This window comes from Balaenoptera musculus, chromosome 8, assembly GCF_009873245.2.
Source record: "Balaenoptera musculus isolate JJ_BM4_2016_0621 chromosome 8, mBalMus1.pri.v3, whole genome shotgun sequence".
Taxonomy (NCBI): Eukaryota; Metazoa; Chordata; class Mammalia; order Artiodactyla; family Balaenopteridae; genus Balaenoptera; species Balaenoptera musculus.
In genome coordinates, this window is record NC_045792.1 from 106,427,339 (window position 1) to 106,439,206 (window position 11,868).

The following is an 11,868-nucleotide window of genomic DNA, read 5'->3' on the forward strand; positions in this document are numbered from 1 at the left end:
AAATGTTTGCATATTCTTGTTCAAGTTCAAAGAGAACCAGATGGATATAACTAAAATGAAAAACAAACTTCATCAAAGCTTATTGGAAAGTGCTGACTTATTGGAATTGATTTTTTTTTAATTTTATATTCACATGAAATACTAGGCAGCCTCCAAAACTAACCAAACAAAAACTGATCTGTAGCTGTACAGTGGTTAACCTGGAAACACATCCATTTTATTAGGACAAAAAAAGCAAGTTAAAAACAAAATGTGTCATTTGCTCCTATGGTGGTTGAAGAAGAAACCTGCAAGCATATTTTTTTAATATAATTTTACTTATTTATTTTTGGTCGTGTTGGGTCTTCGTTGCTGTGCACGGGCTTTCTCTAGTTGTGGTGAGCGGGGGCTACTCTTCATTGTGGTATGCGGGCTTCTCATTGCGATGGCTTCTCTTGTTGCTGAGCACGGGTTCCAGGCACACGGGCTTCAGTAGTTGTGGCACACGGGCTTAGTTGTTCCGCAGCATGTGGCATCTTCCCGGACCAGGGCTCGAACCCGTGTCCCCTGCATCGGCAGGCGGATTCTTAACCACTGCGCCACCAGGGAAGTCCCCTGCAAGCATACTGACTGGTTTTATTATATATTCAAAAATAATCTGCAGGAGGGACTTCCCTGGTGGTCCAGTGGTTAGGACTCTGTGCTTCCACTGCAGGGGGCACAGGTTCGATCCCTGATCGGAGAACTAAGATCCTGCATGCCTTGTGGGGCCAAAAATAAGTAAAGAAAATAAATTAAGAACTACCTTAAAAAATAATAATAATCTGCAGGAACAGGGTCCCTTTCCTAGTATAGATTAACTCTATCCAAGTCCTAGAGTTACAGAGCCCCTCTCTGGGGGATAGGATTGATGAGATTATAAGTAATCTTTATTTTCTCCTTTATATGTTTTTATGAGGTTGTTTTTTTTTTTAATCACAAAGTAATATCGCTTTTCATAATCAGGAGAAAAAAAGGATTTCAGTTTCTTAAAAGGAAGTCATTAAATGACAACTCACTTCCAGGAAACAAACCTCCGTCTTGTTCTCTATTCATCATACATAAGTGAGAACACAGTTGGCAAAAGAGGAGTGCTTCGGGCTTTCATCCAAGTTTGACCCCCTGGGGCAGGGGGCAGAGAATCCAAGGGTTGAATCCCTTTCAGGCTTTCTGTTGGATTCTCTTCTGCTCCTTCCCTGCAGGAGGCGCTCTGGAGCCTGCCTGCAAGGGCCATTTTCCACCTGCCTCCCCAGGAACCCTCAGCAGCCACAAAGCAGAAGACCTGGGGTAGGGGTGGGGGCCTGAGCTGTGACCAGTGACCGTGAGCAGGGGTCCTCTGAACACCCACCTGCTACAGAAGGGCCCTGGCCCCGCCACCCCCAAAGCAGCAGGGACCCCTGGGTGGCTGAACGGCATAGGCCAGTGCTGTGCAGGACAAGCTCTGAGATGCGGGCCATACTGTGTGACCCCAGCCCCCCAGCTCCTAATCACCCATCTTTCTGGCTCGGCTCCGGGATCCACAGGCACAGAGCCATCGCTTCCCAATGCAGGAAGGAGAAACGGTGGTGGCTGCCACTTCCTTTCTTGAAAGGAGAGTCCTCCAAGCAGGCAGGGCCAGACTCCCTGCCTCCTTAAACCCCGGGCCAGTCTCAGGGGAGTCACATGCAGCTAGAGAAGCAGAGAGATTTGGGGAAAGTAGCACAAAGATGTGACAACAAGCCCTCCAGTGAGGGGGGCGTGGAAGTCTAAGAGGAGACTTACTTTCCACTCTTAACCCTTGTGTTAGTCAGGCTGGGCTACGCTGGGCTGCGAAAACAAAGAAACCCTGCCGTTGCTGTGGCTTAACCCGGGAAGGGTTATTTCCCACTTACGCAGACTCCAGTATGGGCCAGGCAGCAGTTTCTCCAAAACCGTGATTTTCAAAGTAAATAAAGTTTGAAAAGACAATAGGAACGTTTGGGTGTTAGCAGATACCAAAACTGCAGAGCTTACTTTGCACAGGGTCTAGCACAGAGTAGATGCCCAACAGATGGCTGTTGAATAAATAAGTGAGGGGACGTGGGCGGCTGAGAGGTAACCCCCTCAGCTTTGGAGGGAGGAGGGGCCAGAGGCCACCATGGCTGTGCTTGTCCATGGCCTGCAGGGTCATTCCGAAAGAGATAAAGGGTTTTCTTTATCAGAGCTCAAAGATCTTTTACCAGGATGGGAGCCAGCCCTTCAGAGCTATACTACACCTGTGGCTGAGGAAGTAGAGCCCCAGACCAATCCATGACCGGTCCAGGCCTGGCATGGTCTTCCAGAGAGGGAGGGGTCCGGCCGAGGCCACGTGATGGGCGAAGGCACAAGCCAGCTCTGCTCCGTCCCCTAGCGTAGGGGGCGTGTAAGACTCATGACACCCCCCCCCATTTGTAGAGACGTGGATGGATCTAGAGATTGTCATACAGAGTGAAGTAAGTCAGAAAGAGAAAAACAAATATCGTATATTAACGCATATGTGTGGAACCTAGAAAAATGGTACAGATGAACCGGTTTGCAGGGCAGAAATAGAGACACAGATGTAAAGAACAAACGTATGGACACCAAGGGGGGAAGGGGGTGGTGAATTGGGAGATTGGGATTGACATATATACACTAATATGTATAAAATAGATAACTAATAAGAACCTGCTGTATAAAAAATACAATTCAAAAAAAAAAAAAAAAAGACACATGACCCCCCTGTGGAGGCTCTTGAAGGTCTCCACAGGGCTGACACCTCTTCCTTTCTTCAAAGGGGCCTCAGCTCTGAGCCTCCAGTGTCTGCCTCCAAGGGCTGGGGTCCCCCCTGGCCGGGGACCCCTCTCTGGACTTTTCCTCTACTGCGCCAGCAGCCCTTCCCCCTCCACGCACCCCCGCCCCATTCCTCCCCAGCTGGAGGGCAGCATCCGGAAGAACCCCAGTCAGGCCCAGAGTGCGGTCTTGGGCAACAAAGGGTGGGCAGTCCCCTCAACAGCCTTCCCTTCCCTCCTTTGCTTGGTGGCTGGTTCTGGTCCAGGAAACCAGCTTTTGCAGCATCTGAAATGCAGTCTCACCCACTGGGCATTGGTGGAATTGCCCTGGCCATGCCTCAGTTTGCCCATCTGTAAAATGGGAGGAATACTGATACCCACCTCGCAGGGCTGATAAGAAGATGAGTATCTGGCACGCGGGCAATAGAATAAATTCATAAATATTATAAATATAATACATTTAAAATGTCGGGTTGCAGAAGGGATGGAGACTTCCTCACCTTTCGCACTCTCCCCGCGTCCACGATCCGAGGTTCTCCCGCCTCCCATGGGGGTTGTCTGCGAAGGAGGGCGGGTGGGCGGTGGCTGATCAGCCAACCACAGGATGAGACAGAGGATGGGGCGGGCGGGAGCCGCGGACACGCTCCTCCGGGTCTCGAGCCCGCGCGGGGCAATTCGCACATCCGCCACCGGGGGGCGCCATTGCGCTTCGGACCGGCTCCCGCCCCACTCGGGCCGCCGCCGCCCCGCAGCCAGGGCTCAGGCACCCCCTCCTCTCTGCCCTCCTACGGGTTCTGGAACATTCTTCTCCGGAGCTTCCATTTCCCCAGCCGGGACACCATAACGACGATAAGGACCCACTGTGTGTCAGACCCTCTTCGTAGGGCATCACTGTCATTCTTAAAAGCAGCCTTGGAGATGGACTTTATCAGCATAACTCACAGAGGCTCTGGAAGGGTACGCGGCTTCTAAGAGGCAAATGTCACAGCCCGGTCCCCGGGCAGACACCTCTGTTACAACCCGACTCAGCCCCTGCCTACCCATCCCCCACCGGGGACTGATCAGGGGGCCTTGGTCCACCGCCCCTGTCGGCTCGGAGCCCTCAGATCACATATGGGAGAAAATGTGGGCCAAGTGACAGGTTACCCAGTTCTGATGGGAGAAGCGAGGTTACGGAGTCCCGCCTTCCAGGCCCCCCAGGGGTGCACTCATGTCCTGGAGCTTTGCCCTGCCAGGCGGCTTGAGTCTGGGCCCAGCTACCCGCCAAGGTCTCAGACTCCTCATGGGGGGTCCAGGCTTCAGCATCAGTCGCTCCACCTGGGGCCCAGGGGCTGTGGGCAGAACAGCTGACAAAGAGGTGACCCCCACCAGCCCTCATGTAGGGGGAAGCCCAGGCTGGTTGGTGTCTGCCACGCCGTGGGCGTGGCACTATCACCACCCGTTCTCAGTCTCCCCTAAAGTAAATTGAGGTCGGAGGTGCTGTTGAGTCTGAGTCTGTGCCCAAGTGTGTGTTAAAATTGCGCCTGGGTAGATACATTGAGAATGCAGTCTGGCAGCCTCTGGAAATGTTTGTAATGTGCCTGCCCTTTCATGCAATTCCACGTGTATCTGTCCATCTGTCGTGGGTTGGATGATGGCCCCAAGAAGATATGTTTAAGTCCTAACCCCAGAACTTGTGAATGTGACCTTAGTTGGAAAAAGTGTCTTTGCAGATATAAGAATCTTGAGGTGAGAACACCCTGGATTACCCACATGGCCCTAAATCCAATGACAAGTGTTATATTGTGACACAGAAGAGGAGACACACAGAGGAGAAGATGAGGCAGAGGCTGGAGGGATACGGCCACAAGCCCAGGGACACCTGAAGCCCCCAGAAGCTGGAAGAGGCAAGAAGGATCCTCCCCCAGAGCTCATGAGAAAGGGGGGCCCTGCCGGCACCTTGATCTCAGACCTCTGGCCTCCAGAACTGGGAGAGGACAAATCTGTATTGTTTTAATCTCCTGGCTTGTGGTCATTTGTTATGGCAGCTCTAGGAAATGAACACAGCACCCTGGAAAATGCTTGCTGATGAGCACGGAGAGACATGTTCAAGGATGTTTCTAGAGTACTGCTGATAAGAGGAAAGCATCTCAGCATCCGTGTGCCTCCACAGTCCATGGTGCCGAGAGCGGTCCACGTGTAGGACGGAATCCTGTGTAGGACGAAGTAGGCTAGTTTAGTTGTCGTGGTCAGGAAGGTCTGCAATAAAGTGAGAGGGCGCAATCACTCCAGGCAGAGCCTAAGGGTGAGTGGTCAGGTTGGAGGAGCCGTCAGGAGGCCAGAGAGGCTGGTAGAGGGATGGAGTGGGATGGAGAGAGGGGGGAGGTGAGGGCAGGGAGAGGAGAGCAGTGCAGCAGGGGATTACAGGGCTTGGGACCGCGGTGGTACCAACAACGGATGTAGCAATGCGCACAGCCCGGATGGGTGGGAGAGTGAGCCGGGGTGGGGGGATTGGGGAGGAAGATAGACTTCTTCTTTGCCCATAGAATTTGCTTTTTCACAAGAATAACTCATGCATCTTTATTAGGGTAATTAAATACACACCTTTTTAAAAGGAATCTCATGTGGAATCCAGGGACCCAAGTCTGATTCCCCATTTTACAGGTGGGAAGGTGGAGGCCCAGAAAGGACCAAGCTCTGCTGCTGGTGTCATAGCTGCAGCCAGTGAGGACCCCTCACCAGGCTCCCCACTCCCGCAGTTGTCCATCAGCCCCCCACCCACCTGGCCTGGAGGGGGTGCGTGTTTGGTGGACAGCACTCCTGCAATGATGTCCCCCGCATTCTCTTCTGCACCCCAAGACAGATGGATCTTCCCAGGGCCTGCAGGACCCCAGGGCTCTGAATCCCCCCCCCCACCCCGTGACTCACCCTCCAAGTTATACTTCTTCCTTTGGCCAAAAGGACCCCTCCTCACCTAGGTTTTCCCTCCATCACCCACGAGCAAGCGCCTCCAGGATGCAAGATGCTGGGTGAGACCTGGATCCTGCCTCCCCAGGAGCTCCTGGTCCATAGCCTGTGGTTCTGTGAGTGATACAGGCTGACATCATATCAGTGAGTCTGTGGGTGTCCTGGGGCTGGGGGTACAGCGGGAAATGAACATTAAAACCTGCCTCATGGGGCTTAGGTGCTAAGAAAATGGGCTAAGTCCAGGTTAAATTCTCTCATCTGGACTTCATTCTCAGCAACATATGTGGAGATATTTATTAGTTTGCTAAGTGTGCCATAATAAAATGACCCCAGTGATCCCACTCCTGGGCATATATCTGGAGAAAACTCTAATTTGAAAAGATACATGAACCCCAATATTCACAGCAGCACTATTCACAATAGCCAAGACATGGAAGCAACCTAAGTGTCCATCAACAGATGAATGGATAAGGAAGATGTGATATATATATATATTATGATGGAATATTATTATATTCGGCCATAAAAAAATGAAATCATGCCATTTGCAGCAGCGTGGGTGGACCTAGAGATTTTCATACTAAGCAAAGTAAGTCAGAAAGAAAAAGCCAAATGCCATATGATATCACTTATATCTGCAATCTAAAATATGATACAAATGAACTTTACAAACCAGAAATAGTCTCACAGACATAGAAAACAAATTTATGATTACCAAAGGGGAAAAGGGGGATTAATTAGGAGTTCGGGATTAACATACACACACTACTATATATAAAATAGGTAAACAGCAAGGACCTACTGTATAGCACAGGGAACTATACTCAACATCTTGTAATAACCTATAATGGAAAAGAATCGAAAAATGAATAAATAGCTATATATGTATGTATAACTGAATCACTTTGCTGTACACCTGAAACTAGCACAACATTGTAAATCAACTATATTTCAATAAAAATTTTAAAAACCACAGATGGGAGGCTTAAACAACAGAAACCAATTGTCTCTGTTCTGGAGGTTGCAGATCCAAGGTTTGGTTCCTCCTGAGGCCTCTCTCCCTGGCTGGCAGCCGGCGTCTCCCATTTCCTCGTGTGACATTTTCTCTGTGTGCACAAACGTCCCTCATGTCTCTTCCTCTTCTTTTAAGGACGTCAGTCATGTTGGATGAATGACCCACCCTAATGAACTCATTTGAACTGGATTAAACTCTTTAAAGACTCTATGTCCAAATACAGTCACATTCTGAGATATACTGGGGGTTAGGGTGTCAACATCTGATTTGGGGGAATGCAATTCAGTCTATAACACACACAGATATATGTACAGGATATATATATATCCTACAGTTATGTGCTCCCTGTACTTCCTTCCAGAGATGTCCCCCGCACACATAAGCCTCTGGGAAGGATGGCAGTTGGTGACATTTGCCTTAAACTCTAGATGGGAGGAAGAGAAAGCAAGCAGGAAACTTAAAGTTATTAAGGAAGTTAAGAGGGAGGATGGAAGGAAGTTTGTATAGATGGATGGCTGGATGGATGGAGGGACAGAAGGAAGGAAGGAAGGAAGAGGAGGGGGAGGAAGAGGAAAGATTGAGTTCTGTCTTAGTCCAGCAGGGCTGCCATATAACAGAATTTCAAAGACCAGGTGGCTCCAGAATGAAGGAGAAATAGACATTCTCTGATGAAGGAAAACTAAGAGAATTTGTTGGCAGCAACTCTACCAATAAAGAATGGCTAAAGGAAGTTCTCTGAAGAGGAAGAAATTAGAAGAAGGCTTGGAACTGCAGAGAGGAAAGCGCATCGGACTGGTCACACCAGGGCTAAATACACGAGACTATATTTATCATGCGTTTTTTAAGATCCTATTTGGTGAATCAAAAACAGTAACATCTGACGTGGGACTCAACGTTTGCAGAGGAAAGACGTAAGACGATTTTACTTGGAAAGTGGGTGGGGGAGCAAAAGATGGAAGTACAAGGAAGGTTCCTCCCCTCCACTCAGAGTGTTAAGGGTCTGATATCAGTAGGCAGTGAGGACTTGGGGGGGTGTGCTGGGACACCCAGAGCACAGCCGCTAAGAAAACTCTCTGTCCCCCAGTTCCCCTCTCTCCCCTCTCTCTCTCCCCTCCCCCACCTCTCCCTTCCCTCTCTCTCTCCCCTCCCCCACCTCTCCCTCCCCTCTCTCTCTCCCCTCCCCCACCTCTCCCTCCCCTCTCTCTCTCCCCTCCCCCACCTCTCCCTCCCCTTCTCGTGTCTCTCCACCTTTCTCTGTCTTTGTCTCTCCCCCCAGTTGCAAAAGATACACCTCCCCTCCCCATTCCCTAAGTTGAGCCTCCTTTCTGGTGCCTCGATAGTGGGGGAGGGCAGGCTGATAGCGCAGGTAGCTTGGCCTGTCCTCTGTAACTAACTGGGTGAGCAGTTTCTGCATCCTGGGTGGCCCTATGCTCACCCACCCCTTAGACCTCCCGGTCTTTTGGATCCTTTCTGGGTGGCATGTCCTGATCCAGGAGAGGGAAGCTCACCCAATCTATCCCTAAATGGTGAATATAGGCATTTAGAGGGAATTCTTCTCCCCCTGGGTTTTCCTCTAGGGAACCAACCCCCCTCCATCCCAGAGCTTCGCGGGGCTGACTCTTCCAGGTGCTGGAGGAAGTGACATGGAGCTGACGAGTCAGAGCATCCTGGCCCCAGCTGTGGACACCTGGTGCGGTATGAAGATGGGACAGGATAAGGGTCCGCCAGACCTGATTCTGGGACTCCTGCTGGAGCTGTTGGTAGGAGAGAACTGTGTGTCACCCCTGCCGAGGCTGCAGGAGGACGGAAGAGAAGCCAAAGCTGCTGGGGACCGTCTTGTCATCACGAACAGGAAAGTGCCTGGAAACAGACAGAGACGCACAGAGATGCTGACACCTGATGCTGTGTCTGGGCCCAGACCCAGCGTGCCACAGGCCTTGAGGGGGTGCAACGATTCTCACTTTACAGACAGGAACCAACCCAAAGAAAGAATGGGATTCTCTCAAGGCTTCCCTGCCCCTGGGGTCTTTCGAATTCTGCTTCTGGGCTCTGACCACTGGACAGGCTCGTCCAAATGAGCCATTTTCTGCCCCTGGTCCTCCCTCCTTATTTGACCCCATGTCAATGGTGTGGAGCTAAAGCAAGGGCTGCCAGATAAAATACAGGACACCAGTCACATGTGAATTTCAGATGAACAATGAATAGTTTTTTAGTATGTCTCAAATATTGCACAGGACATACTTATACTAAAAAACCCAAAGCGTTGCTTATCTGAGATTCAAATTTAACTGGGCATGCTGAATTTTATTTGCTAAATTTGACAACAGTATCTAAGGCAGGAAGGGAAAGACAGCAAGAGGGCAAGGCTACCTTCCTAGGAGGTAGGGCAGGCGGGTGCATGCTAAGAGACAGACCCAAAAAAATATTCTTCCCTATCTCCTGCCCGAGTGCCCACATCATCCATAGAGACAGTCATCATGACTCTTTGGCCACCAGGTCAAGTGAAAATGTGACCTGGAGGGAAAGCATATCAACCATCAACACTCTAGTGTGAATTAGTTTACAAGGTTGTGCATTAACTCATTGCCAGCTGTGCTGTAGGGAGGAGGTTCCAGGGAGGGAGGCTTTTCATTTTCCCTGTTTCCCTGCGGTCCTCAACCTGGGCTGCAGAGGAGAACCACACGGGAGCTTTAAAAAATCCCTCTGTCCATGAGAACAGACTGGTGGTTGCCAAGGAGGAGGGGCTTGGGGGAGGGGTGGGGTGGGAGTTTGGGGTTAGCAGATGTAAGCTAGTATATACAGGATGGATAAACAACAAGGTCCTACTGTATAGCACAGGGAACTATGTTCAGTATCCTATGGTAAACCATAATGGAAAAGAATATTTAAAAAATTCCACTTTGCTGTACAGCAGAAATGAACACAACATTGTAAATCAACTATACTTCAATTAAAAAAAAAAATCCCTATGTCCAGGCCACACTCATTCCAATTCAACGAGGATCTCCAGGGCTGGGGTCTAGTTATACCCCAGGGGACTCCAATGTGCATCCTGTCAACTGAAAAAATGCACTACCTTAAAGTTGAGAATTATGTTTTATTCCACGGCCTTTCTGAGGACTTGAGCCTCTCAGAGAGCTTTGAGGGACTGCTCCAAACACCCACCCCCCAAAATAAAACAAACCGCCCCCCCAAAAAAACAAAAGCCAGGTAGTCACATCAAAGCCTTGGACATCAAAATATTACTGTTACTTAAAGAAAAACCAGACAACTCAAGTTAATGAATTTAGTGCAACATTTCTCTGTACGGGGAGATGGAAGAGTCTGGGCTGATTGAAATCATTCCTTTGGTATGCACCTTAGCTATCTAGGGCCAGCATCCCGCTTTTCTCCATCCTGAATCCCCTTAGGGTGCACAGTCTGGCGGCGGGGGGGGGGGGGGGGTGTTGGCGGCTGCAGTGTCTGAGGGCTTGATGGTGGCAATATCCTTTGTTTACTGATATGGCAGATGATATTTCTGATCCACAGCCAAATCTGAGAACCAGTGGAAATAATGGTTCAGGGTGGAGAGTTCTAGCCCTGGTGAGGGCTGCTGTCACTGGCAGCCCACCATGTAACAGGGTCTTGCAGACAAAATTCTATTGGATTTCCCCAACAGTTCTGCAAGGCAGACATTGTTCATCTCACCGTCCGCACCAGGGTGCAGACTCAGAGAGGCTACAGGTCACGCAGCAGGTTAATGGCCTGAGGATTCCTTGCCGGGTTGGCCTGACCCCATAGCCCTTCCACCAGACTGCCTCTGGGCTGTGCAACTTTGGATGAGTGCCTTGCCCTCTCTGGTCCTGCACTCCCTCATCTGTAAAACAGGGCTAGAGGATGCTGTGTCAGCAAGCATCATGCAGTTCTGCCTGCCCACGATGGCTGGGGCGTTAAACAGTGAGGGGGCCTCTTGATGTGCAAATGGCATGGGTCAATTCTGAGTGACTTGGGCGTGTCATCTGTGTGAAAGGTGGTTTAGAGGGTGGGGCCCCCTTGCTGGTGGGGTGGGAGGTGCCCGGTGAAATGGTTTTCATAGACTTTAACAGTGATCTCAATCATCCTAAGGGCCCCACCTAAGCACCCAGTAATCCCCTGCTGAGCGAGTGAAGCAGACACTTGCCCACTCCAAGCAGTGTGCTGCAGCTCCATTCTCATCCCACCCTCGGCCCATTTTACAGATGAGGACGTTGAGGCTCAGCTAAGAACGAACAGCCAGTGTCTGTCCCCCAGCAGTCTGTTGCCCCGCCTTCAAACTTATCCACGCTGCATTTGTGACCTGGGCAGCTTGAGGAGCAAACATTTGTGGTTTTTATGTTGTCAGAGAACAGGTTGTTTTTGCTTTGGCAGTTGGTGAGGGGGCTTTATTTTTTATTTTGAAATAATTATAGATTCACCGTAAGCTGCAAAGTCGTTACAAAGAGGTCCTGTGTCCCCATTGCCCAGCCTCCCCCAACGGTTGCATCTTAAGTAACCTTGGTGCTACATCAAAAGCAGGGAATTGAGGTCAGTCAAAGGTGAGTGTGGTTCTGGCATTTTATCATGAGTGTAGATTTGATGCCACCATCAGGAAGATAGGGAGATAAAAAGCTGTCTCAGCACCACCTTTACATTCACACCACTCCTAACCCCTGGCAGCCCGTCAGTCTTGACTTTTAATGCACATTTCAGCAGCTGAATCCATGTATCTATACTTGCATTTAGGAGGTAGGTCCTGAATTAGTCGCCCCATGGAGACCGTCCCCCATCCCCCTTCTTCCTTGCTAACAGACACCACCCCCCCGCCCCGTTTGATCAGAATGGCAGTGTGCCCCACCTAACACCTGCTTTCCCAGCCTGCCCTGTAGCTGGGGGTGGCCCTGGGATGTAAGTGGAATCTGCTGGAAATTTCTAAGAAAGCTTTGGCTTTGCAGATGAGAGGCCAAGGCAGCAATGAGTCCTTGTCCCCGGCTGGAGAACAGAAAAAGTTTCAGCTGAAGGCGCACAGCCACGCTGAGACCACAAAGCCACATGACAGAGACACCATGAGGGTCACAGAAAACAGCCTGGGTTATTGCTGGGCCGTGAATAGACATCACCACCTGC